This window comes from Phocoena sinus, chromosome 1, assembly GCF_008692025.1.
Source record: "Phocoena sinus isolate mPhoSin1 chromosome 1, mPhoSin1.pri, whole genome shotgun sequence".
Classification (NCBI taxonomy): domain Eukaryota; kingdom Metazoa; phylum Chordata; class Mammalia; order Artiodactyla; family Phocoenidae; genus Phocoena; species Phocoena sinus.
The window spans coordinates 122,307,642-122,334,325 of record NC_045763.1 but is presented as its reverse complement, the minus strand read 5'-3'; the positions used below and the strand labels follow the sequence as shown (position 1 = coordinate 122,334,325).

The window sequence follows — 26,684 nt, the reverse complement described above, 5'->3', positions numbered from 1 at the left end:
CCCGTCAGGGAAGAACCAATTTCAGCCACGACTGGACAAGTCTGGTGAGTTTGCGACCCACAGTGGAAAGGCTACTAGTTCTGGCCTGGAACTCACTGACACAGGAAAACGTGCTGAATGCCCACAGGATGTCCAGCTGGTGGTGGACATTTAACTTCCGAGCTCCTCAAGCCTAAATTCCAGAAGAGGCCCTCACAAACAGAGAGGAGGCTGCCTCCTTTGCCTCCTGCCTGGTGCTCTCGGGGCTGAGGTTCCCTGTGGGCCTCCGATAAAAAGACTCACGCCTCACCTTCAGGACCCTTGGCACTGGGTCCCCTTTAGCGCTCTGATGCCTTCCTCTTGGCCTGCAGTTGAGTTTTCTCTGGGTGAAGGCTTTTTAATGCTGTGCTCCCCACTGAGGGCCTGTGTACTGAATTTTTTTTTTAAACAACTGATTATCAATTTATTAAAAATGTTGATTTGAGCATCTGCAATGGTGACTTCAACCTCGACTCCTGGCTCAAGACTGACGGAAGTGATCTGCTTGACAATCTCAGGAGGCCTGTGCAGGTCAGTGAGTCGCCTGTGGATCCTCATCTGGAGACGATCCCAAGTCTTAGAACCTTCACCACCAGGAGTTTTCCTTGTAGTTATTGTCAGAGTCTTGGTAGGCATCCGAACTGGTCCTTTCACTTTGGGATTCTTTTCCTTCGCGCCTCTGATCAGGTCAACACATACCTTCTCCAAAGACTTCACGTTGCGGCTGGTGAGGGTGTTTCTAATAGGGTGAATCACCATGCCACCTCTGGCTCCACGGAAGTCTTTCTGGTATCTTTAAAAGCCATGGCTGCGGCGCGGCTTCCTGACCGACTTGTTCGTCGGTGGGGGTGAACAGCGGGGAGGCAGGGGCAGGAGCGGGTGGCCCAAGGCTCCGCTGCAGTGGCGACCGCATCTTCTTCAAAGAGCCTGTGTACTGAATTTTATCTGGTCCTGCCACCTCCCATCCAAATGCCAGTCAAACCAGGAGGTAGTCCAGAGTCGGGTGGTATGGGCTAGCCCCTGGGCATGTGGAACCAGCGAGGTTTGGAGAGACTGCGGGTGAAGAGGGAGGACAGCAAGAGAGAGGATGCAGCAAGCGGGCAGAGAGAGAACACCTGTGGCAGGGAAATTCCTGTGTTTGATGAAGGGCTTGGCGTGACGGAGGTGCCGGGAAGAAGTGAGGGGATGTGAGAAAGGTTGCTCTGAAAGGCAGGAGAAACCTACTGAAGGAGAGCCTGGATGATCGTCACTTTTCATTCTTTCATAGAGTGGCTGCCGAGTGTCTCCTGGGTTCCAGGAGCAGTGCTAGATTCTCGGCGTACAAAAAACTCATAGGGCACAGCCACATGCTAGATGTTGATAGCTAGATGCCTCCAAGACAGTTAAACGTGGTGAGGTTATGGACCTCTCTGAGAATGTGATGTAAACTGGGACAGTAAGGCAAGGTGGTTTCGTGAGTGGGGGCTCTGCAGCTAGAGCCCTGGGTTTGAATCCCGGCTCCACTGCTGGTTGGTTCTGTGACTTTGGCAAGTTTTTTAGCCTCTTGGTACTTCTGTTTCCCCATCTTTAAATGGAGGATAAAAGCAACTTGTATCTCCTATGTAAGGACTAAATTAGCTGCTATGGGTTAAGCCTTTAGAATAGCAACTCGTGCATGGTAACTGACACTGGGTATGGTAGTTATTCCCAGAAATTCGCATTAAGCACCTACACACAAAACCATACAATTTCTGGGGGGTTCATAGACCTCCTGATGCCCAGTCATAGACCCCTGACTAAGAATCCTAGTTATTTCTTCACTTATGTCACCCAACCAATCAGAAGAAGCTGGATTCTTGCCCTGAAGAACAACAGATCCCATTCTTTCTCTGCCATTCTAGCAGGAAGCATTTTAGGTGCCGTGGGGTGCCATGGAGGGTGGAGGTAGGGTGCACGCAGCAGAAGGATGAGACCTTCCTGTGGCCACAGTGGACGGAGGGAGGCAGATTCCAGGAATCTGAAGCCCAAAGAGGGCTGGTGGAGCAAAGCGGGACTTGGGTATTCCTGGCAGCCGGGTGCTTTGAAAGATTCACGTGGAGCAGTGACAACCCATGTTAGATCCGTCTCTGATCCGAACGTACACTTGCCCGCGGTGAGAGGGAGTGTGAGATGAAGAAGACCCAATGAGTGACGTTATCCCAGGTGTGGTTACCCTGTTTGCGGCCCCTGAACAGTCTCCCAGACGCTGCCACGGCCCTGGAATGCCCCTTCCTGAGCGGAAGATTCGGCAGAGATGCCCTCTCGAACGAAGCTGGCACTCCTGGTTGTGAGCCCTGGCGGAGAGTGGAGGGATGGGCAGATGCCAAGACAACTTCATCGAGTGGACGTGCCACCCACAGAGCCTTTCTGACCCCCACCTCCTCCTGTCGCCAGCGTCTTGCCACTCAGCCCTGCCCGGCATTTGGGATTCCAGCAGCCCCAGCAAACTGGCCACTCCACCCTGACTTGACTTGCAGCTCTTACCAATGAGCCCTGCGGGTCCCTTCCCCGGCACCCCCCATTCCTGTCTCAAACAGTCGAATATAGGTCCCAGAGCTGTTGCGCGATTGCACCCTACTTGCAGCTCATCCGTACCCTCACCGTACATTGCTAGGAATCACGAACACACTTGTGGCATGCCTTGAATTTGGCTGATTGAAGATTTTAGTTCCCACATCTTGGGCTCAGTGGAGGCCCTTACCTCTACCTTTCTATATCTCTCTACTGCTCAGTGCCCTGTTTCTCCTGCTGTCAGTTGGAGTTACCAACAAGAACGCTCACAGCACCAAATGATGTGTATGGAGTTCCCACGTCCTTTGTAAAGTGCGCTCACATGCGATATCTTACTAATATCATCCTCCGTCTTCAATCATGAGTAAATGCTTTTTTCCAACCACTCTCTTAAGAGCTGAGGAAATTATTTCAACCAAGGAAGCCTGTCATCAGTCACACTTTAAAAATCTTTTTGCTTTTCATGACAAATGTAGAATAACATTGTCCGAGGTGATTTTAGCAGCCGAAGTCAGGAGAGAGTGGTTATAACCTGCAGTTCTGTGTTCACCCTGGCTTCGAGCATATGGTTGTGGGACCCCTGGCCATTCATCCTCTTTAAGTTACCCATCAAGTTACATGTGCTGATTCTTCCTGGGACCCACGGCTGCATGCTGGGGCCAGGCTTTGCCAAAGACTGCATGGGGGAGGGCGGAGGGCAGCTGCCTCTTGGACAGCACAGTCTGGCTGGAATCTTTTTATGTTTCAAGAGCTCTTCATCAGCAAGGGTCTGATTTTAAAATGCCGGCAGGCTCTTGTTATCAGAAAAAGAGGGACTTGTCTTAGCATTAAAGACCTCTTGAAGGGCAGGAAAAGGCAGAGAGGGTTTTCCAAGGTAGACTGTGACCAGGGAGTTGAAGTTTGGCGAGGAGAATCAGAAAATGCATTCTCAGGGCGTGATACTGAGTGCGGAGGAGGGGCCTTAGCAGGGGTATATGTGAAGGAAGGTATTTCGATGTGGTTAGAAGTCACCTGTAAGTGAGGAGACCGCTGTCACCTCCGTCAGATTTAGTGTGACATCCTTTGGCGTTTTTTCCTGGGGTATTGCTCACAAATGCTAATGGGCGGCTGCATTGGGCTCTCTTTGGCAGAGCCCAGACTGCTGCTTCTTGGGGGGGGTGGGACTGTTATTCACACTTGCTAATGAATAACTTCCCTTAGTGTATTAACCAACCAAGTCAAACAAGTGACTGTGGGCACCTAGAAGCAAATTACTTGCCTGGTAGAGGCCCAGCCTGGGACTGAGATTGGGAGGACTTGAGTCCTGTAGCTCTTCAGTGGCAGTTTCAGATGTCAGTCTGGCTGTGTTTGATCAATGCGGAGGCTCACTGATTGGAAACGATAGGGTTCCTTCCACCATTAACCCCAGAGTTCCTACAAACCCTGGTCTAGTGTGTTTAAATTAAAAACTGAACTGAGACCCCAAACGCTTCACTCTGGCAAGGTGAAAGGATACTAGAACTCCTAACAACGGGTAAGGAAATGAGAGTTGCTATCAATTATTGAAGGCCTACTATGCTTCAGCCAGTGTGCTCTCTCTCTATTGTTGTATTAAATCCTGCCAACAACCTTATGAGGCAGGTTATCATCTCCACGTTACAGATAGGGAAACTGAGGCTCAGAGAGGTTAAGTAACGCACTCTTGCGTGTGAATGGGTTCCCACCAGTGTTTCACCTCTAGGGGAATTTCAGTTTTTTGCCTCCATGGCACGTTACGTCCGTGACCGCCATGGCAACAATGCCATAAAGTTTCAAGGGACTCAGCAGCCCTGAGGCTGTGGCTGGAGACTGCGTCCCACAGCTCTTTATGAGGGTGGTGGCCATCCATCAGTCCTGCTGCCACTTCTGATTTCTGCAGTAAATACTCACCCCTGGAGTGCAGCTCTGGGAAGGTGGATTAGCTAAGGGCGGCGTGGTCATTTCTCAGTTCTTAGAGAGAATCAGCGATCAGCCCTGACTTCTATGCCCCAAAACCAAAATCCCATGTTAGTTCAATTCAATTCATTTTAATTCAATCTGACAAACAGTTAAGTACCTACTGTACTGTACATGGCTAGGTACTATGCTATGTACTGTACTTTTTTTTTTTTAAAAAAAAAAAGGAATATTGTTCCTCTAGGGACACAGTGTAGTGAGGGAGACAGATATAAGCTGATAGTTATAAATTCAGTGACATAGACCAAAGTAGATGCGTAAAGTGTTCTTAGACCATGAAGATGAGAGTGTAAATACATACGTGTGTAGAGGTCCTGAGGATGGGAATGGAGGATGGCCAGGGGAGGCCACAATTGGACCTGAAAAGTAGAGAAGAGAGAAAAAGTCATTCCAGGAAACCAGGCAGGTGTGCACTGCCCAGGACTCAGGGCAGGTACGTCACCGTCAGGCTGGGATGAGATTACGCTCACTTAGCCTCTCTGTGCCCAGTTGCTTAGTCTGTAAGATGGGGACGATCACTGTGTCTGACTCAGGGTGGTGATGATGAATAAATGACTTCATCAGGTGCCTTGAGGAGTGTCTTGGGCACGTAAAGCTTCAGCGAGCGTGACTTGCTAGTGTTCGTTTCTTGTCTTCACGCGGTGCTACCTTGTGGCATCGCTCTGTGGTCCTGTGTGTTCTCCCAGAGGTGTCAGATTTGTGGTCAGCAATCCGTTGAATGTCTTCTTGCACCCTCATCTTATTTAACTCTTGTATCATCACTTAGCTTTTCTCATGCTTGTGCCCTGAACCTCCAACTAGATGTTAGACTTCCCTGTGTAAGGAACAATCTATGTTTTTGTGATACTCGTCACATGGAGTGACTCAGTACAGTGGGTGCTTAATAAATGCATATTTATTACAAATAAGATAATGTATGTAATAAGATGCAATGTGTTTGGTGGAGGCAACATTCATATCAGGAGAGACAAGACAGCAGAATTAGGCAGGTAGGTGCTCATTGTATAGGAGCCCAGATGGGAAGGTGAGATTTGCCTCAGTGGTCAGGGTCCAAAGGATCCCTGATGGGTTGACCTGCCTTTCTTGAAAATTTTCGCCCCTTTGGGTCGATTGCACATTTGTATCTGCTGGATGAATGGTCTTTGTATGGACACAGATTATCTCAGGACTTGCTGTTAGGAGGGGCTTCTGGGTGGCATTGGGTTCCTAGGAAGCCGTCAAGCAGGCTCCCTTCATTAGACCACACATGCTACTCATCCTTTGTAAAGGGCGGGGGAATGAGTCCCTAGGCATGACAGGTCACTCAGGGATGGTGATGGCTTTACACATCCCTCCTCCAAGAGCTTGCTCAGAAAGAGTTCTCCATCAGCTGGACACAGCACATTTGGACTTGCCTGGGTGGCTAGTGCACAGAATCCTCCCCACGCACCCTCAGGGGTGCTCTTACCTGCGCCAGAGCAGTTAGTGCTGTGGCTCCTCCCACCTCGTGTCTCCAGCTGGGCTGGTGCAAATCCAAACCACGAAGTGCTTCTCCCAGGACAGATGGGAATGTGGGTGCAGTGCATAGGCTGAGCTGTAGAAAGTCCTCTATTTCCTCTCCCCGTGCCGCCAGGGATGTGCTTATAAATACCTCTCCGTGGGCCATAGAAGAATGTTCAGGGAAGACCTAAGTCCTGCCTTGTTCACAGCCGTCACTCCGGGGACTTCCCCAGGCTGCATTCGCTGCTGAGGGCCTTGTCAGCCCCAGGCTCACCCTCACTAGCGTCTTCCTAAACCACACCATCAATAACTATCGCTCATATCCCCAGGCGGGCCCCTAACAAGCTAGCCTGACTGCTCTGGGCCTCCTGGGGGCTTCTGCGTCTCTCTGTGCCTCTTATTTCATCGCTCACCGAACGATGGAACACAGCCAGCTCACTTCCCAGGCCATCCTCATCCTTCCGCCCCTTCCTGCCATCACCTCTCCCCACCCACGCAGCCCCAGTCCTTCCAACTCCCCCACAGTGGTTTTCCATCTGTGCTGATGGAGGTGAGCGCTGTTGCACATTCTTGGGCCTGGGGTATGCACTTGTTTGAGCCCAGCGGAGGCGGGGACAGGCTGGATGGCAGGGGAGGGAGGAGTGGGTGAGGGTCCTTTCCACAGTTGGGTTGCCACCCTCACGTTGGCCCTGCTGCTTCTGATGAGTGAATGAGGCTGGTTGACGCTTCAGCCACCGGTGTAACCAGATCTCCCAGGACTGTTGAAAAATGGAGTCCTCTTCAGCAGCAAATGTTTGCAATTAACTTTAACATATGTGGAATTTGTTTTTGCGTCCGTAAAGCATGATAGGCAGTGAGGGTCTGGCAGGGAACGCACCCAGCTTGTCACGCCCCGGGCCTAGCTGGTGGGTGGAATCTTTCCACTCGATTTACAGCACGGAGTCACTTGGTGAACTGAGTGGTCATCGATGGGTCAGCCGGGGCCCTGAGCCCTCCCTCTGGTTTGGTGCATCCTCTTCCTTCCAGGTGTTTCTACCTGCCCAGCAGCAGGGTAAAGTGTGGTTCTCTTCCTTTTTATGACGGGGTCAGTAGCCGCTGGTCTTAGTGACCCTTGCTTCTCCGTTTTGGCCACACAGCCTCATAAGATAGGGCCCAGAGTGAGAAGGAAAGGGCTGGGACTAGAGCTTTCTTCGTTGTCTGCTTCTGAGAGGAAAATCTTTCTTTGAAGTCCCCTTATATCGCTTTGGCCACATACCCACCCACCCCCAGGTTGGTCACCGGCAAACGGGGAGAGATTGGTCTGCCTGGCTAAGATTACTTGCGACTTATCCCTGGAACGGGGTACATTGCTGCCCATCAACATTGGGGTTCCCTTAGTGAGGTAGAAGTGGTGACTGGGAAGGCAACCAACGGTGTCTGCTGTGGTGTTCCTCCACTGGCAGAAAAGGCAAGGGTCACTGGCCTCGAAACCGCTGGAAGGGGAGAAGTCACTCCTGGGAAACAGAAGTGTGTGGGGTATGAGATGGCAGTGGTCCACGCCTCCCCAGGATTCTTTTGCATCTATCCTGCATGCTGGCCCGACAGAGTTCCTCCTACGGCGCTGCTTGTCTCTGCTCAAAAACGTGTGGACTCCCGTTTCCTATGAAATAGAGGTCAGACTCTGCTTAGCATTCAAGGCCCTCTCTCTCTGGCTCAAGAGGCCTCTCTCTGGCCTCCCATCTCGCAGGAAACACACATTTCATATTTTATCTCTTGATACTCCTCTGTGCCAAGCAGACAGCAATCAAGCTAGTCTACTTTTTTACCTGCTTACCTCACCTTGGGCTTTTTGTCTCTGCATCCCAACTCACTCTAGAGTCTCCATTTGGCACGTATGACACTGTGACAGGCCGTTCAGGTTTTCTACTTATTATTTAAGGTTCTCGTTTAAGTCATCATTTCTTTGGAGAATACTGCCTTGATCGTCCCCAACTGGAAGTTTCCTGAGTCTTCTGTGAGTTTCTGTAGCTCTTGTTTTCTGTGTACCCACATGAGCCACAGAGAGCGCTGAATGGGCAAGGATGACTTCACAGCGGTGCTTGAGGTATGAGCTGACCCTTAAAGGCCGGGCAGGTTTTCGTTTGCTGAGAAGACAGAAGCCATGCCACGTAGTTGAGGGGGCAGGATGCAACTGTGAATAAGAACACACCAGGGTCTTCACATTCCTGCTTTTGCCTCACCTTCAAGCATCTTAATACTTTCTCTAGGAGCATGTAAAATTGGCTCATGGCCACCATACTGGATCGCACATATATAGGGCATTTATATCATTGCAGAAAGTTCTGTTGGGCAGTGCTGATCTGGAGGGTCGCCCGGGGAGGTGTCTAGTGGGGCTGAAATCCTGATGTCCTTTGGTGCAGGGACAGTTCCCACGTTTATTCTATTAGTTTGCTGAACTCTGACCTGGCAATCTCTAGTGTGGGGATGGAAATACAAACAGGCCTTTGAGAAGCTGGTTCTCAGCAGGGTATTCCCATGTAGCCCTGCTCTCAGCACTGGGACAGGTAACACCCTCTGGAGCCAGTCTCCAAATTGAGAGTCCAGAGTATCTCACCCTCTTTTGTCTCAAACCCTCCAAGGGACTGAAGTGTGCTTAAAGAGGTAATGGGGGTAAATGATGAAACAGGAGATCCATCTCTGGGTAGCTCTTGGTGAGCCTTTGGTGGCTTAGCCAGGGATGAGGTAATGAGTCTAGGCTCTTGAAGAAGCCACACACCTGAGCTGTTGGGGATTTCTCTCTGTCCGTTCTTCGACTTTGGGGCCAGTATATAGAAAACATGGCTCCCTTCTAGAGATTCTTGTTGCCTGTCATAGGGTCTTTGCAATAGCTTTCAAAAATTTTCATAAAAATATGAAGCACATCTAGATAGCTAAAACCAGGCTATGTACATGTACATAAAACCTGGTACGTGGACTGTTTTACAGACTGTTTTTAGTGATATCCCCTTGTTTGCTGCTGAAAACTGGTGACGTGGTTTTCATTAACCCCATTTTTCAGTTGAGAGATTCAGGCTCAGAGAATTAGTTAGCTTGACTGAGGTCACACGGATAGTAAGTGGTAGAGTGGGGTCTCAAACTCATGCCTTTCAGTGCTCTTCCCACTACACTATCATTTCCCTTTAAATTATATTATAAAAAGACATTTAGCATCCCTTCCACCTTACTTCCTATTTGTACATATTGCAGTAGATGTGGGAATATTTACTAGCCATCCTACTGAGACAGTAACAATCTCTCTCAGAGCCATTCCTAAGGCCTCAGTATTTTGCATGTTGTGTGAGGTGCAGGGCTTGGTTTATCCAGTCTCTCCGCTCACTCTTGAGCCAGCTGCTCCACCGTTCATGACTGTGGCTTTAACGTTAGCCCAAGAGCATTACAAGAAGTGTAAATCTGAGGCAAAGGAAAATTACTTGGATAGAATTACCATATGACCCAGCAATCCCACTACTGGGCATATACCCAGAGAAGACCATAATTCAAAAAGACGCACGCACCCCAGTATTCATTGCAGCACTGTTTACAGTAGCCAGGTCGTGGAAGCAACCTAAATGCCCATCGACAGATGAATGGATAAAGGAGATGTGGTACATATATATAAAATGGAATATTAGCCATAAAAAGGAACGAAATTGGATCATTTGTAGAGACATGGATGGACCTAGAGACTGTCATACAGAGAGAGAAAAACAAATATTGTATATTAACACATATGTGTGGAATCTAGAAAAATGGTACAGATGAACTGGTTTGGAAGGCAGAAATAGAGACATGGATGTAGAGAAAAAATGTAGGGATAGCAAGAGGGGAAAGTGGGGAGGGGGGATGGTGGTGGTGGTGGGATGAATTTGGAGATTGCAATTGACATATATACACTAATATGTATAAAATAGATAACTAATAAGAACCTGCTGTATAAAAATTAAATTAAATTAGATTAAAAAAAGAAACTATAATTGCAAAAAAAATTAATAAAGGCCAATTTTTATCAATTGTCATTTAATCAACCAAGCAATCAGTCAAAATAAAAGTTACCTCAAAAGTCCCATTTAAGAAAAAAAAGGAAAATTACTTGGCATATTCATTGCCAAATATTAGTGCTTTGATTTATGTGGTTTTGACTTAAGCTTGGCTCTGCTTTTGATTAGATCAAACAATCCAGAGTGGTCCAGACTTGGGCTCCTTTCAGTATGACTTTGCAAGAATTCTACCTATAGCACCCAGGAGGCTTACCTCGCTCTAAGTTAAGGCCAGTTCTTACTCCATGTGTGTGCTGGGTCCCATGGGATACCCACTCCTTCAGCTGGATGTTGCTCCAGCATGTCTCCCCTACCTCTGACGTCCATCCTGAAGATTCCCCTCATATCACATAATTCCTGTGGGCAAACATTCCATAATTACTACCATTGAAACCATCCTGGACCCTATATCCCCCTCCAGCTATCACTCCCTTTCTCTGTGCTATTTCACAAAACTCCTTGAAAGAGCTGTTTACCCCTGTGTCCCCATGTCCCCCACTCCACTACACCCCTCCCCCAGCCATCCACCCTCCCTCACCACATTGCTAAGCCAAGTGGTCAGTGCTCAGTCCTCATCTTCCTGGACTTGTCAGCAGCACTGGATGGGTTTCATCCCACCTGTTTCCTTGAAACAGTCCCTTCACTTGGCGTCCACTACACTTTCCTGTTCTTTCCCCTGTCTCCTGGTCACTTCTTCTCAGTGTCTGTCTCTTCTTACCTGGAGTATTTAAAAAACCTCCTATTGGCTTTCCTCCTTTTGACCTTCCCCTCCCTATACATAGCTGTCAACACAGCACTGACAGTGATCCCATTAAAACTTTATCCCATTAAAACTTCATCCTTATACCCCAAAGAATTGAAAACAGGAACCCAGTCAAGTTCATGGACATGTATGTTCATAGCAGCGTCATTCCCAGTAGCCAAAAGGTGGAAACAGCCCAAACGTCCATCAGTAGATGAATGGATAAATAAGTGTGGTATATCCATTCAATGGAATATTACTTAGCCATAAAAGGAATGGAATACTGACACATGCTTCAATGTGGATGAACCTAGTAAACATGCTAAGTGAAAGAAGCCAGGCACAAAAGGACACATACTGTATGATTCTATTTATATGCAATATCCAAAATAGCTATCAGTAGAGACAAAGCACAGATTGGTGGTTGCCCACGTTTAGGGACAGGGGAGAATGGAGGGAGGAGAAACTGATTAATGTGTTAAGGGGTTTTATTTTGGAGTAATGGAAATGTTTTGGAATGAGATAGAGGTGGTGCTTCTACAACACTGTGAAGGTACTGAATGCCCCTGAATAGTTCCCTTTGAAATATGTTACGTGAATTTTACCTCAATAAATTAAAAAGGAAAAGAAAAACTTCATCCGGCAAATCACTCCTCTGCAAAACACCCTCCACTGGCTTCTGTAGGAAAAGTTGAAGTCCCCACTGTCATCTGCAAGGTCCTCTGTGGCCTATCTAGCCTCTCCCCCATAACTTCTCCAGTCACAGCTCTTACCACTCTACCCCTTGCCCACATGATCCAGCCACGCTGGACTCCATGCTGTTTCCTGCTTCTACCCCAGGGCCTCTGCACCTGCTGTTCTGTCTGCCAGGAAGGTTCTTCCCACAGGTAGTGGTAAGGCTCACTTACTTCACCAGCTCCTTCAGATTTTTGCTCAAACATCAGCTACTCAGGGAAAATTACAACTCCTCACCCTGGCACACTTCCCATCCTCTTGTATGCCTTCCTTTTAATCTACTGCACTCATCTGACATTCTATTTGGTGTCTGTTTGTTTTCAATCAAATGGAAACTCCAAGGGCTGGGATTTTGCTTGGTTTGTTCACTGTTATATTTCTAGCATCTAGAATGGTGCCTCGATATCAGCAGCTAGAATCGTAGGCACTACGCAGTTATTTGTTATGTGTGTGAATACAACCTTTTCCATAAGGATCTATGATTTGAGTTTCCCAACTTCCTTTTCGATATTTGCAAGTTGTGAAGACCTTGTGTCCCTTTGTGAGGAATACTGCAAAATTCATTATTTTTTCCCCAGGCGTGGCCATAAATTAGTTGGTCATGACCTTTATGTTGTTTTCTGGTTGGTGAAGATGTGTTGTGGTGTATGTTCCCCCTCTTTTTCTCTTCCCCTCCCATGGCTGCAGTTTGGACAAAGAACTTTTTTTTCACGGGGCTACTGACCTGTTCTTAGAGGGATTCAGCCCACGACTATAGTCTAGGTAACAATATGTTTCAGTGACAATAACAATTACCAAATGTTCTTCCCGTGTGGCTCTTCTTGGTACAGTTGGGATGGAGGTTGATGCCAGTATATGCAGCTCCTTCCTCACAGTGAAGAAATAAGCAGGGCTCGGAGAAACACTCACATTCAAGTGCAAAATAATTCTTGCCTTTTCCTTAGAAGTCCCTTCTTCCTGGTGGACTGGGGCAAGGTCTACAGGCCTTTTGAGAGGCATCTTTGCGAAAGCTCCTCTGCCTACTCCCTTGCCCAAATGAAACACAAACCCCTGTCTTTGTGCCTAGTTGAAGTAATCTGCCTAGCACCCAGTACTGAAGGCAGGCATTTCTCCTGTCACCGGCACGAGGTCCCTCCAGCCTTAGGTTTTGGCTTGGAAGAACTGGTCTTCAAATTCCTAACTGTCCTTAAAATTCTACCCGGGAACCCGGAGTCTCTGAGAAGCAGGGAAGTGGTGGGCTACTTTATTACCATCCTCCCTTTGATCCCTTCTTATAGACTCTGAGAGCTCACTGCCCTAAGTGGAACAGAGACACCCCTAAAAGCTCACGTTCCCTTCAAGACTTCCTCTGGCTTGGGGACACCCTAGCTGGTCATTATTTATTCCCATGGTAGGGAGGGGTTGTTATAAATTATTTTTTTTAACTTCTGGCTGTAGTCTGCTATGAAACCGAACTGGATCCCCAATCTAAGGGAGTGTGTGTGTGTGTGTGTGTGTGTGTGTATGCACTCACATCTGTCCACATAACTCGTACACATAACTGGTCACTGTGATTCCAAGCCAGGAATCCTGTTTCACAGAGATTTTTGTGGTTCTTTAGCTCCTCATGTCTGTCCCTGTTCTCTAATCCTCTGAATGGGGCTGGCTGTGGGGAGCAGAGCCATATGAAAGGCATCCAAGATGAAAATTATATCCCAGACTTGCACACGAATATTGTGGTTGGGGTGGAGGTTTGCTGGCTGGTGCTTTACACTCGCCACTGTTCCTCCTGGCTTTTCTGTTTTTCCCCAATTCCCACTCGCTTGTTTCTCACACAAGTTCCAAGGCTGATGCTCTTCTGGGTTAGACCTGGCCTGGGCCTTTGATCTCAGAGCCTGGGCTCTCTCTCTCAAGAAGTGGAGGGCAACATCTGGCCTTTCCTGTCTAGGTATGATATTTCAGTAGAGTTTACTGATATTGCAATATAGGTGTAGATGAACCTCATTCATCTACCTCTACCTTATCTGGAGCTTGGGTTGATAATGGTGGTTGATAAGCGTTGCCTTGTAGTCACATAGACTACATTTGTAAGGTACCATCCTACCATTTGATTAGGCAGCCCTCAGAGCTAAGTTAAACAATGATACAATGGATCTTTGGTGGGTTTTAGCATTGGCAGACTTGATTTGAATCCTTCCCCCCGCCCCCAATTACTATCTGTGTAAAGTTGGGCAAATTACTTAAACCTTCACAAGCTTCTATTTTCTCATCTATAAAATGGGAATAAGTTTTGAGCAGAAGAGTGACATGCTCTAATTTAGTTCTTAATGGGATCACCCTGATTTCTGGGTTGAAAATCAACCTGGCAGGTGGCAAGAAGAAGCAGGTGGTCCATTTAGGAAGCTGTTGAGGTAATCCAGGGAAAATATGATGGAAGCATGGCCCACAGAGGGAGTAATGGAGATAAGTGATCAGATTCTGGTTATACTTTCAAGGTGGAGCAGAAATGGCTTGTTGACAGTTTGAATATGAGGCGTGTGGGAGAGAGGAGTCAAGAATGATTATGAGATGTTTGTCTTGAGCAACAGGAAAGATGTAGGTGCCGTTCATCAACAGAAAAGTGGAGACTGTGGTTGGTTGGAGCAGATTTGAGTCAGGGTGAGGTAGGTGGGAAAAGATCAGGAATTCTACTTTAGTTTGAAGTTTGAGATTTAGAAATTAGAAATCCAAGTGAAGGTATTGAGTGGATATATACGTTCAATTTAGGAAGAGTGATCTGGGGTGGAGATAGAAATTTCAAAGTAATTTAGCAGATACATGATACTTAAAGTAATGAGATTGGATAAGATCACCAAGGACAATGAGTCTAGACAGAGAAGGGGATGAAATATTTCTAGGTTAGGGAGATGAGGGAAACTAGAAAGAAGACCAGGAAGGAGTGACCAGTGAGATAGGAAGAAAACCAGAGAGTGAGTGGTCCTGAAAGCCAAGTGATCCCAATGTCAAATGCTGCTGATGGGCTCAGTGAGGTGAGGACTGAGAAATATGGAGGCCATGAGTGACTTTTACAGGAAGGTTTTGTTAGAAAGAGTCGAATAAGTGCCTGATTGGATTAGCCATAAGAGAGAGTAGAAGGAGATAGAAAACAGAAGTAGGGGCTTTCCTGGTGGCACAGTGGTTAAGAATCTGCCTGCCAATGCAGGGGACACGGGTTCGGGCCCTGGTCCAGGAAGATCCCACGTGCTGCGGAGCAGCTAAGCCCATGCGCCACAACTACTGAGCCTGCATGCCACAACTACTGAAGCCTGCAAGCCTAGAGCCCCTGCTCCACAACAAGAGAAGCCACCGCAATGAGAAGCCCATGCACCACAACGAAGAATAGCCCCCCCTGCTGCAAGTAGAGAAAACCCATGTGCAGCAACGAAGACCCAACGCAGCCAAAAATAAATAAATAAATAAATTTGTTTTTTTTTAAAAAAAAACAAGTAATTTCTTTTTGAATTTTTTCTATGAAGTTTGTCAAGCAAATTAGGACATAGTTGGTAGAGGAAGTAGGATCAAGAGAAGGATAATTTTTTCCCAAACACTGGAGAAATTTTAAAAATATATTAAAATGTTTACAGAGAGGGAAAATATATGACATAGCTTTTGAGTAAGCTGGAAGTGGTGAAGTCTAGTGTCTAAGTGGAGAAGTTGCCCTAGATAGAGCTTGGATGGGATGAGGAAGTCCTTCAAAATACTTGGCTTTATATAACTGTATCCTGACTACAGTGGGTTAATTAAAAAGGGATTTTATTTTTCTCACTGAAAGGGAGTCAGGAAGTAGGGAGTCCAAGGATGGTGCAACTGCTCATAAAAGTCTTCAAGGATCCAGGCTTCTCTCCTCTTGCTTTGCATCCTTAACAGACGGCTTTCATCCTTTTGGTACCATAATGGCTGTTTCATCTCCAGATGTTATATTTTAGTTCCGGACAGAAATAGGGAAAGGGTGAAGAGCAAAATGTACGCACCCTCTGAGGCTGTCTCATTTCATCAAGAGAACAATAGCTCTTCCAGAACTTCCTGCTCATACCTCCACCCCCAGTAGAACCCCACGTACTGCTTCACGTGGCCACTCCTAGCTGCAAGGGAGCCTGGGCAGGTGGGATTTTCAACTGGGAACACAGTCACTTAGATTTTGGTTACAGGAGGTAGAGTATGAACAATCATTGTGTCTTCCAGTTTTTTTAATTAATTTTTTAAAAATTGTGGTAAAATACACATGACATAAAATTTACCATCCCAACCATTTTTAAGTGTGCACAGTTCAGTGGCATTAAGTACATCACATTGCTGGGCAACCATTACTACCATCCAACCACAGAATTCTTTTCCTCTTTCGAAACTGAAACTTTTTACCCATTAAACCATAACTTCCCAATCCCCCCTTTCTCTACCCACTGACAACCACTATTTTACTTTCTGTCTTCATGAATTTGCCTACTGAGGTTATCTGAGTGAAATCATATAATATTTGTCCTTTTGTGAGTGGCTTATTTCATTTAGCATAATATCCTTATTATGTTGTAGTATGTATCAGAATTTCCTTCCTTTTTAAGGCTGAATAATATTCCAGTACATTCCAAAGTATGTTTATCCATTCATCTGTTGATGGACACATGGGTTGCTTTCCCTCTTTGGCTATTATAAATAATGCTGGTATGAATATGAATATACAGACATCTGAGTCTCTGCTTTAAATTATTTTGGGTATATACCTAGAAGTAGAATTGTTGGATCATATGGTCATTGTATTTTTAACTTTTTGTGGAACTACCATACTGTTTTCTGTAGCAGCTGCACCATTTTGCAGTCCATAGTGCACAAGCGTTCCAATTTCTCCTCACCAAACTTGTTATTTTCCACGTTTGATAGTAGCCCCCCTAATGGGTGTGGTGTCTTCCAGTTTTTAATGGGTGAGGAGAGAGATGAAGGATAAAAAAGGGTAAAATGTTGAAGGGTAAAAAGAAAAAAAATAAAATAGAGGGATAAAAACTGTCTCCCTTCCATTGGGTCATACTTTGTTGAAACCTTTCTTCTGGAGCTCTCAAGACATATGGAGTCTAAGCCAAAAGGAAAGCAATGCAATGTTATGGGAAAGAGGCTGCATCAGAGGTTCAGGACACTTTTTTTTTTTTTTTTACTCTGGGCTCCACCACTGCTGAATTTTGGTGCTGTTATACACCAAAAATGCCACACCCTGCTGTGATGCCAGTTTCCTGTGTGATGAAGATAATAGAATCAGATAATAAAATCTGACACACATCCCCCTTTACTTCAGAGCTGAGATGTTACATAAGATTGCACATGCTTTGAGATCTTTGAACTAAAGGCATTCTGGAAATTCAGATTATCCAGAGATATTTTCCACCCCTCACATGGAAAGGGAAAGTCCTACGTGGCGCTCCCTTTGGCTTTTATGCCACAGTGGGAGATTTTTACTCAGATGGTCAGTCAGTGTTTGTCTTTCCTTGTCTCCCCTTCGCCCAAGAGTGGGTGATCCTTGAGGAGAAGTATTACAACTGAGGAGAAGGATAGTAGTGACTGGTAATGTTTTAAACCAGGGGTCGCCCCCAATCCCCGGACCACGGATCAGTGCTGGTCCCCGGCCCATTAGGAACCAGGCCACACAACAGGAGGTGAGCGACGGGCAAGTGAGCGAAGCTTCACCTGCCGCTCGCCATTGCCCACATTGCTCACATCACCGCCTGAACCATATCCCCCCCAACCCCGTCCAAGGAAAAATTGTCTTCCATGAAACTGGTCCCTGGTGCCAAAAAGGTTGGGGACCGCAGTTTTAAACATTATCGTGTGCTGGTCACGGCACCAGATGATTTAGAACATCATCACTGGTCTTCGGAATCCATCTAGTTCCTAATATAGTGCAGTTGATATCAGTTGGTTCTATGAGGAGCTTTGGATTGTGACAATGTGGCTTTTTCTTTTTTTTTTTGGACATATAGCACAGCGGTAATAATGAAAAGTGATGGTGACAAAAAGCAAATGGGATTCATGGAGAGCTCGGTGTTACTCCTGCTGGGATCTCAGAATCTTTCCCATCAAAACATCATCAATAATGTCCTTGTCCTTCTTACTATTAACACACACACACACACACACACACACACACACACACACACAGCCCAGGAAACATACATTCTTTGAAAGCGTATACATTATATTGGCCACGTGCCATCCAGTCAAGCCAAAAATTGTGGAACAATAGGAATCTGTGCCCAGAATATCAGCTAAAAATACCTCATTCCCTCTGCTCTGTTCTTTGCTGGGTATGTTTAAGAGTGTCCCAGGAGGCTAATGAGGATGAAGGGAAAGGAAAACTGACATTTTTTCAAAGGAAACCAAACCTTTAATTCCCTAAAAAGGAAACATGTATTTTCTGTATGTCTGTTTTATGTTTCTTGCCATTTTTGCATGTCTGTGTGACAATATGGAAAGTCTGTAATATAAATCGTGCCACCTTGGCTTGGATTATTGGAATCCATGCTTTTACCGCAGTCTTTTGCTCCATGGCCTGACTGGTAGACAGCTTCCCAGGTTTCGGCAAAGAAGAGGGAGAGGGGAAAGCGAGAGCTTCTAAGCAGGAGAGGCTCACTGACGTACACTGTCTGCTCATTCAGCTGGTTAGGGCACTACTTAAGAGCCTGGGGGACACGTTTCCATCCCTAGCCGGGCCACGTTATAACCTCTTTTATTTCTTGATCGTTAACCGAGCCTCAATAATCTGAACTTTCTCTGTGGTCAGGGGTAGTCACTGCTCCTTCTCTGGCCTTGGTTTCTTTCCATTTATAAAATGAGGGGGGGGTGGACTGATCTCGGGGTGGGGGGTCTGAGAGTTAGGGGCGCAAGGCAAGAATATGGGCATCTCGGTGTAGGTCCATACAGTGGTCAGCAGCCTCCATGAGAGGCAGTCATCTGAGAACTGAAGTGATACGTGCAAAGGGTCTGTTCCAAACATTTGTCAGATAATGTCAGCATAAAGCAAATAGCAGCTGTTGGCTCTGGTTGGTCAAACATGGAGCTGCCAACTTCCCGAACATATGTTGGGTGTTGGGCAATGAAAGTGGGTGTTGGTCGACACTGGTTGGCTAATGTCAATATTGACTTGGGGTTAGGGTAGACCATAGCCATGGTTGCCTGAATGAAATGCACCCTGTTTCCTCTCGAGTATTTGTCCTTTCATATTTGTCCATTTGTCTCTTCTCTGATAACATATGAAAGGCTTGTTGAAGTTTGATTTAATTTGTTATAGTAATGAAGAACAGAGCCTTGAGATGCTCATGAAGTTCTATTTTTGGCTCAGTTGGCTGTCTTGAAATACATGATCTTATACAAATACGTACATGGGCAGATATGTTAAATTGATTTCAGTAAGGGGAGTTAAGAGCTGCCACTTACTGAGAGCAGCTAGTATGTATCAGATCCTTCTGATACATTATCTTATTTAAGCTCCAAAACATCTTGTGAGATAGTTATGATCTCATTTTATAGATAAAGAAACTGAGGCTCCAAAGGAGTCTATAGCTTGCTCAGGTTCTCAAAGGTGGAATCAAGACTTGAATCCAGGTTCTATCAGACTTCAAAAGCCAGGCTCTTCCCACTCTGCCTGGCTGGTTCTGGAACAGATGCTTTGTGAGAACAAGAAAAGTACTTCGTCCACCATTTCGAGGTAAAAGCTGCCCATTGCCAGCAACATTTGCCATCAGTGATGAGCTGTTTGTGTTATCCTGCACTTCTCGGTGAAGCCAGAGCCTCACGGAGCCTCTGGGACGTGCAGACATCACACTTAGCAGTTCTCATCCCATTGTATGGTCCTTCTTACAGCTCCCCAGGAGCCCCAGGGAGACAGAGACTCTGATTGGCTCTGCCGGCCACTTATTGTTTTCCATTTTCTCCCCACTGCAGAGTCTTGAGACTGTCTCCTATAGAAGATCCTGCCACTCCTATTGTCCCTGCAGACTTTCCCACCGCCCCAGGACCACGGGCTCCATTGCTTATTGTGGTGGTGTTGGCTCAGCCTCAAGGACAGAGACCTTGAGCCAGCTGACAAGGTTGCTTGTGTCACTACTTCTAAGGCCACAAGCCATGCTTTTGGTTCCCAGTACTTTTGAATACTCTTCTCTCTCACCATCTCTCCTTCTTTTTAGCCACATGGTCTCCCAGACTCCCAGCGGCAGATTTTCCCGACAGACAGTTTTGGCGTATGGCCAATCGCTGTCTCGGTGCCTAGATGACCTCAGTTACCAAGTCAACATGGCAGTTAATGCATGCTGCTATGCTGCCCCCTGGTGGAGAGGGTGGAAACTGAGTGATAGGCTGATTATTGTGTTCTTGTTAAAGAGCTGTACAAAAACCCACTCCTACTTTCTAGACCAAAGTGTTCATATATCTGATTAAAAATAGTGTTGTCAGTGTCTGTGGAAAGGCTGCATGATCTGTAGTTGTCTGCTGTCCAAGGCTAAAAGTGGCTCTGATTTCTTATTTTGGTGGGAAAAAACAGTATCCAGTCAGTTGGCCTTAAGTTGGCATTAGGGTTTTTCGTGTATTTATTTTGTTTTCCATCCTTCCACTTAATTGTCTATGGTGCGGAGGCTTTGAGAGGCTCCCTTTGAGGTCTGCAGTACTCGGGGTCAAGGTTAATGAAGATCTCAGTCTTTCCAAACGTACTCTTGATGTAGGAACCTTCTACAGTATCATAATGGAGGGTCCCCTTATATTTCTGCTCAGCCTTCATGAGCCTCAAAGCCCTTACCCTGGGATAGATCTGGGTTTGCATGAGGCTGCCACGTTCTTTAGTATTCCGTACGCCGGCCTCTCACCGTTGTGGCCTCTCCCGTTGCGGAGCACAGGCTCCGGACGCGCGGGCTCAGCGGCCATGGCTCACGGGCCCAGCCGCTCCGCTGCCTGTGGGATCTTCCCAGACCGGGGCACGAACCCGCGTCTCCTGCATCGGCAGGCGGACTCTCAACCACTGCGCCACCAGGGAAGCCCAAGGGTTACCCTTTTACTGAGGATTTACCATGTGCCAAGCACTATGCTAAGCAGTTCTAATGTGTCAGTTCAATTAATTCTTATCGTGTCTCTCTGCGGTAAGTCCCTTTATTATTTCCATTTTATAGATGAGTAAACTAACGCCGCCATAGCCTGATCAAGATCACATAGCTAATAAGTGGAGGAGCAGGGACTTGGACCTAAGTTTATTTGATTAATACCATGTTGCCTCCTTGTCCTGCTATTTCTACAGCTCAGTCTTTCTGGATGGGCTCTCTTGGGTCATTCTGGGTCCAACCCCCATGGCCTACATTTCTGCCTGTATTCTGAAAACAGTGACCCACCAAATCCCCCAGTGACTGGGATTCCAACAGGAAGTCTCTTGAATCTTTTTGCAATCAGAGTAGACTCTTGGGCATGGTGGTGTTGGGTCTAAGCACCTACTGGACACTGTTTGTTCTTAACGTAAATCCACAGAGGAGAGAGCTCTTTTGGGGATCCCTTCAGATACTTTGGGGCCCAAGAGACGAGTAGCTTGAAGGAATCAACTTGGTTCCTAACTCCTGCCTTTCACCTGCATGTGGGCAGCAGGGTCTCAGGACCTCCTACAAAGCCATGGGCCTACCCAGGAAACTTTGCAGGAGCTCAGGCCTCCGTCTTAGCTGCTTGATCTTTTCACTTATTTCTCCTGTGAAAAGAGTGCTAGAGAGGATGTATAGAGAAGAACCTATGGATCGGCCCTCCCAGAGTCTGTCTCTCTTGTGGAAGAGAGGCATCGTGAACCAAGCTGAGCTGAAATATGACAAGGCTCTCTTTGAGTTCATAAAATAGTCCTGTTTGCTCTTACCCCATAAATTTAGTGAGTTAATGAATATAAGAAGCACCACAGTTCTTGGCACCAAGTGACTATTCAGTGAAGACCAATTTCCTTTTTTCCTATCTTCTACAAGCTTCTTTTTCTTTGTAGTAAAATAATTTGGGGGGTGAAATATATTCTAACCATTAGGACCCCAATATTCTGAGTGTGGAATGATGTTCTTGAGCTCACGTAACCAGCATCAAAGTCCAGGTGTCCACAAGGGGTCCTGGCACATGGTCGTCTTTCTGCTGTAACTCCTACAGTGCGCAGGGTGTGCTGTTGCTTCCCAGAGGTCTGGCCTCTGTCTTGATTGCCTTAGACATGTTCTCTAGGAGTTTCTCGAGTGTCAAGCCTTCATATCTGCTTTGGAAACATTCTTATCTCCTTAGCTACAGAGCAGGATCCCCAGCCCTATAATAAAAGCATGAATCATAAAAATGGGAGTGAATTTAAAAAGTATGCAGCCTATGGGCTTCCCTGGTGGTGCAGTGGTTAAGAATCCACCTGCCAATGCAGGGGACACTGGTTCGAGCCCTGGTCCAGGAAGATCCCACATGCCGCGGCGCAACTAAGCCCATGTGCACAACTACTGAGCCTGCACTCTAGAGCCTGCAAGCCACAACTACTGAGCCCGTGCGCCACAACTACTGAAGCCCACGCACCCTAGAGCCCATGGTCCGCAACAAGAGAAGCCACCGCAATGAGAAGCCTACGCACTGCAACAAAGAGTAGCCCCTACTCGCCACCATTAGAGAAAGCCCACGTGCAGCAACGAAGACCCAGCGCAGCCAAAAATAAATAAATAAATTAGTTTTTTTTTTTAAAAAAAGAGGGCTTCCCTGATGGCGCAGTGGTTGAGAGTCCGCCTGCCAATGCAGGGGATACGGGTTCGTGCCGCGGTCCGGGAAGATCCCACATGCCGCGGAGCAGCGGGGCCCGTGAACCATGGCCGCTGAGCCTGCGCGTCCGGAGCCTGTGCTCCTCAACGGGAGAGGCCGCAACGGTGAGAGGCCCGCGTACCGCGGAAAAAAAAAAAAATTAAAAAAAATAAAAAGAAATTATCCCGCCTAATGGGTTTCAGACACGCCTTAGGAGCAAATTGATTTCTTCTTGTATATTTGTATAAAATATATCTATATATACATATATCTATATACATATGTAATATAAATCCTTTCTGGAAGTACGTATATAGTTGTACCATACAGATAGGAAGAAAGAGACTATGTGAATGAGTTGTTGGTTTTAGCTGGTGTGTGTGTATGTATGTTTTGTGTGTCCATTCATACCTAACCTCATTTGGCCTTACCTGTTCCATATATGTATATATGTGCATATATATAGGTGTATCTGTGAATGATATGGTTCTGGAAAATACCTTGTTTGGAGAATTACCATAGTAAGGCCCTGTCATGCTGAAACACCATCTGGAGACCTGGATTTAGGTGCGGCAGAGTGGGCTTCACTGGTTGAAAGGAGGTACGCGGAATAAAGACTCTCCCCTTCCACAGCCTCTAAATTCTTGACGTAACACACTGATCTAGGGCAGTACTTTTCCATTAAAGATAAGAAAACTGGGGCTTCCCTGGTGGCGCCGTGGTTGAGAATCTGCCTGCCAATGCAGGGGACACGGGTTCGAGCCCTGGTCTGGGAAGATCCCACATGCCGCGGAGCAGCTGGGCCTGTGAGCCACAACTACTGAGCCTGCGCGTCTGGAGCCTGTGCTCTGCAACAAGAGAGGCCACGATAGTGAGAGGCCCGCACACCACGATGAAGAGTGGCTCCCGCTCGCCGCAACTAGAGAAAGCCCTCGCATGGAAACGAAGACCCAACACAGCCAAAAATGAATACATAAATAAATAAAAAGCTGTCTGCCCCTTCTCAAAAAAAAAAAAAAAAAAAAATAAGAAAACTAGGCCCAGGGAAAGATGGTGGCTTTTCTGAGGCCTCTTGGTAAAAGAAGAACCCATGAGCCCAGGTCTTCCTACATCAAGTCCTGTGCTCTTTCCCTGAATCAGGTCACCTTTTCTTTTCTTCTTTGCTACCCTCCGTGGCACCTAATACAAGAAACACTGTTTCCCTTGCATTGTCTTGGTACATTGTGGTGGGAGGTTGTGCCTTGTCTAAGGCGTGTGCTCTGTGTGGCAGCCCTGCCAGCTGTGCATCCCCGGGTTCATCTCCTGGGTCAGTGCCACACTCTTTGGAGAGGAAGTCATGCCACTGTCAAAGCTGGGAGAAGTCAGCGGGACTCCAGCTGCTGAGGAAGAAGTGTTCTCTCAGTGTAGGGCTCAGGAAACTTTTGAGCACAGACAGCCACCTTCGGGGTAAAAAAAAAAAATCCACGAAGGTCAAAAGACAGAGGCCGGGCAAATAAAAAGAACTAAAAATTGTGCTCTTCCTTATAGGTCACAAAGTCCTTATACCTGTTTTCATTTAGTCCTCAGTAATCCAGGAGTGTCAGCGTCATCATTGCCTCTTCCATCTGAGCAGACTGATGAGCTCCGAGTCACACTGACTGCTTGGAAGTGGCAGAGCCCGCCGATGCCAGCTCTCTCACCAAAACTACAATTTGTGCATCTTAGAGCTTGTAGCTGTACTGGGAGAGACGTAGGCAAGGCACAGAATGGAATTTCAGCCAGCCCCTGTTTCTCTGCCTGGTAGAGGGAGTGGGGAAGGGCCAGAGGGAAGAAGAGAATAAATAGGTGTAGAGGGAGGGAGGGAAGGAAGAGAAAGAAGATTCGGTGACCTCTAGCCCAAGCCAAGGGGATGGGGCTCTGCTTTGGGCCATTCTGGCTAATCCTCTGCTACTTACCCCAAACACACCCTCCTATGGTCATTGGCTGAAAGCCTGCTGCCTGCTGGAGAATGTGAGCTCCCTGAGGACAGGGCAGCCTTGTTTAGCACTCCATCCCTACACCTGCCCCACGGAGACTGCTCGGCAGAGGAAGGAGAGCAGTATTAGGGAGCTTGGGCTCTGGACGCTTCTCCCCCAGCTGGATCCTGTTATCCCCATTTTACAGGTGAGGGGATCAGATGCAACAAAGAGATAAAGAATCATTTGGAGAGATTTCAGGGGTGTGTGAATTTCTAACAGTGGGCAAAGTTGAGAGTTGTTGTGTATGCCCAGAAGAGCTGGGCATTTCTGGAAACCGTGCTTAGCTTTCTAGGGCACAGGCAGGCTGCCAGGCTCTGAACCCAGAGAGAGGTCTCATTAGCATTCAGAGGCCAAAGTCACCGTGGGGGCTGCCATCCAGGGCATTGGGAAGAGACAGGCCGTGTTTTAATTACGACCTGGACTTTTGAAGAAATCCTTTTCTCTGCTTGTCTGAGCCTTAGAGAAAACAACTTGTGGGAAGTGTGTAGTCGGCAGCTGGGTCCACAGTGGTACCCATACAGCTGTGTACACATCTGGCACACAGGTGGTGGACTGCGTGTGCCTTTTCTCCTTGGGTTGCCCTGGGGTTAGTGAGGGTAACAAGAGCCAGAGCAGTAAGGTGAGGTCAACCTGGTCTTTACCCAGAACGGGGCAGCCAATGCAGAGAATGGAGAGAAATGGGACTGCCCCCCTCTTCTGGGTCTGTATCCCACCCCTCGCCCAATCATGACCATTTCACGATCTGAGCCCAGACAATCCTGCCACTTCCTCTGGCCGTTCCTGAGTCAACATGGTGGGATCTCTTTGTTGAGCTCACCCTAACCCTCCCTTCTCCAACTTGGGGGAAGTTTTTGGAGTGGGGGATGAAATTAAGAAGGGAGGAGGAGATTAACAGGGTAGAAGTTAGACAAGCACAGATGCCACCACCTGCGGCTGTGGATTCTCAAGAGCTTGTTGACTCCTGGGAGCGTTTGCCTTGAGTCTGTTTAACAGTTCATTCCTGGGGAAGGGGAGGAGAAGGAAGGAGGGCTTGGGGACAAAGGGCCTTTGACCGGCTCCTGTTAAAGTACTGATTCGTTTGCTCAGGTTGGCAAACAGTGTCTAGGGACTCCGGGCCAGGGATGAACCGGTTGGGTTTTCTGTCCAATGCATGGGGGGAGGGGAGTAAAGACAGTTGTTCAAGGGCCCGGGGCGCCCTGAGGTTCAGACATGGAGAGCAAAACCACCCTGGGCAGCTGGGGGAAGGGAGGGGGCAGGGGCAGGGCTGCTGGTACCTGGAGTTCCGTTTTGGGGGCTGTCACGTACCTTGTTAGTGGTGAAAGAGCCGCACCAGCCCTTGAACTGTCTCCCAACCCCACCCCCCTTTCTGAAGCTGAGAGGCAGAGGGAAGGTATATCAGGATGGGTGTTTCTAATGTGCTTCTGATGGCCAAGGGCAGGGAGGATTGGTGTTGGGGCCCAAGGCCCGGGTTGAGAGTGAGACCACACATGCACTTCTCATCCCGAGCTGTGCTGGAGTCACCTGCAAGCTGGCCTCTGTCCAGGAAGGCTGTTCCCTAGTAGATTCATGGGAGGCGGCTTCAATCCCTTCTCCAAGCCTTGGCTTCCTTCACTCAAAGAGTTTGAATGGCCTCCCTCTTTCTTGTACCAGTTCCCTCCTTGGGAATTCCTCCTTACCTGCTTTTCCACTCTACCCTCAAAACTCTTTCCTTCATCCAGGAAGCTTCCAAGATAAACACACTGCACGTGTATAGACTTAGGCATCAACTAGTACAGCTTTAGAGCTGAGAAGTGATTAAATATTATAAACAGACTATGGCTTTAGGCCACTCTGTTTTGTATTCATGAAACATTGCTTTGTATCATTCTTATATTCTGTTTCCCAAAGGTCAGTCCCTCTGGGTAGACATTATTTATCTGTTTGTTTCTTTGTTTGCTGTTTCTCTATCATATGAGCTCCATGGAGTATGGCGACTTTGTTTTCTATCATGTGTTCCCACGATAGTGCCTGACACATAACAGACACTCCACGTAGGCTGCTTTATGAACATGAATGTTGCTGGGTGGGGCTTTCTTTCCCCACCTCCCTGTTAAGACACAGTGTCTTGTGTAGTGCACAGTGGATGCTTCTGAATCAATGAGAGAATGAATGAAGACTAAGTGAGTGAGTGAATGTATGAATGAGCTTTTGAGATGGGATTGGCCACACTTAGGCCATCATGGCGGATGGCCTGTCTATAGAAAAATGCTCTTGAGTTATTTATGTTTCCTTGTCTCCTGCCGAGGTAGGGCTTATGAGCAGAGCAGGGTGTCTTCAGCCCCCTGATATCCTCTGAGTCAGCTTGTGTCTGCCTTTGTGATGAGAGGAGGGGTGTTTGGAGCTCTATGAATT

General features: G+C 47.2%; 1 protein-coding gene and 1 pseudogene across 2 annotated transcripts in view; one reads left to right on the top strand and one right to left on the bottom strand.

Moving 5' to 3' along the window:
• LMX1A (LIM homeobox transcription factor 1 alpha) overlaps window positions 1–26,684 on the top strand; it is a 152,274-nt gene that overhangs the window by 74,275 nt on the left and 51,315 nt on the right. The window lies entirely within an intron of this gene.
• LOC116759808 lies at window positions 167–824 on the bottom strand (annotated as a pseudogene).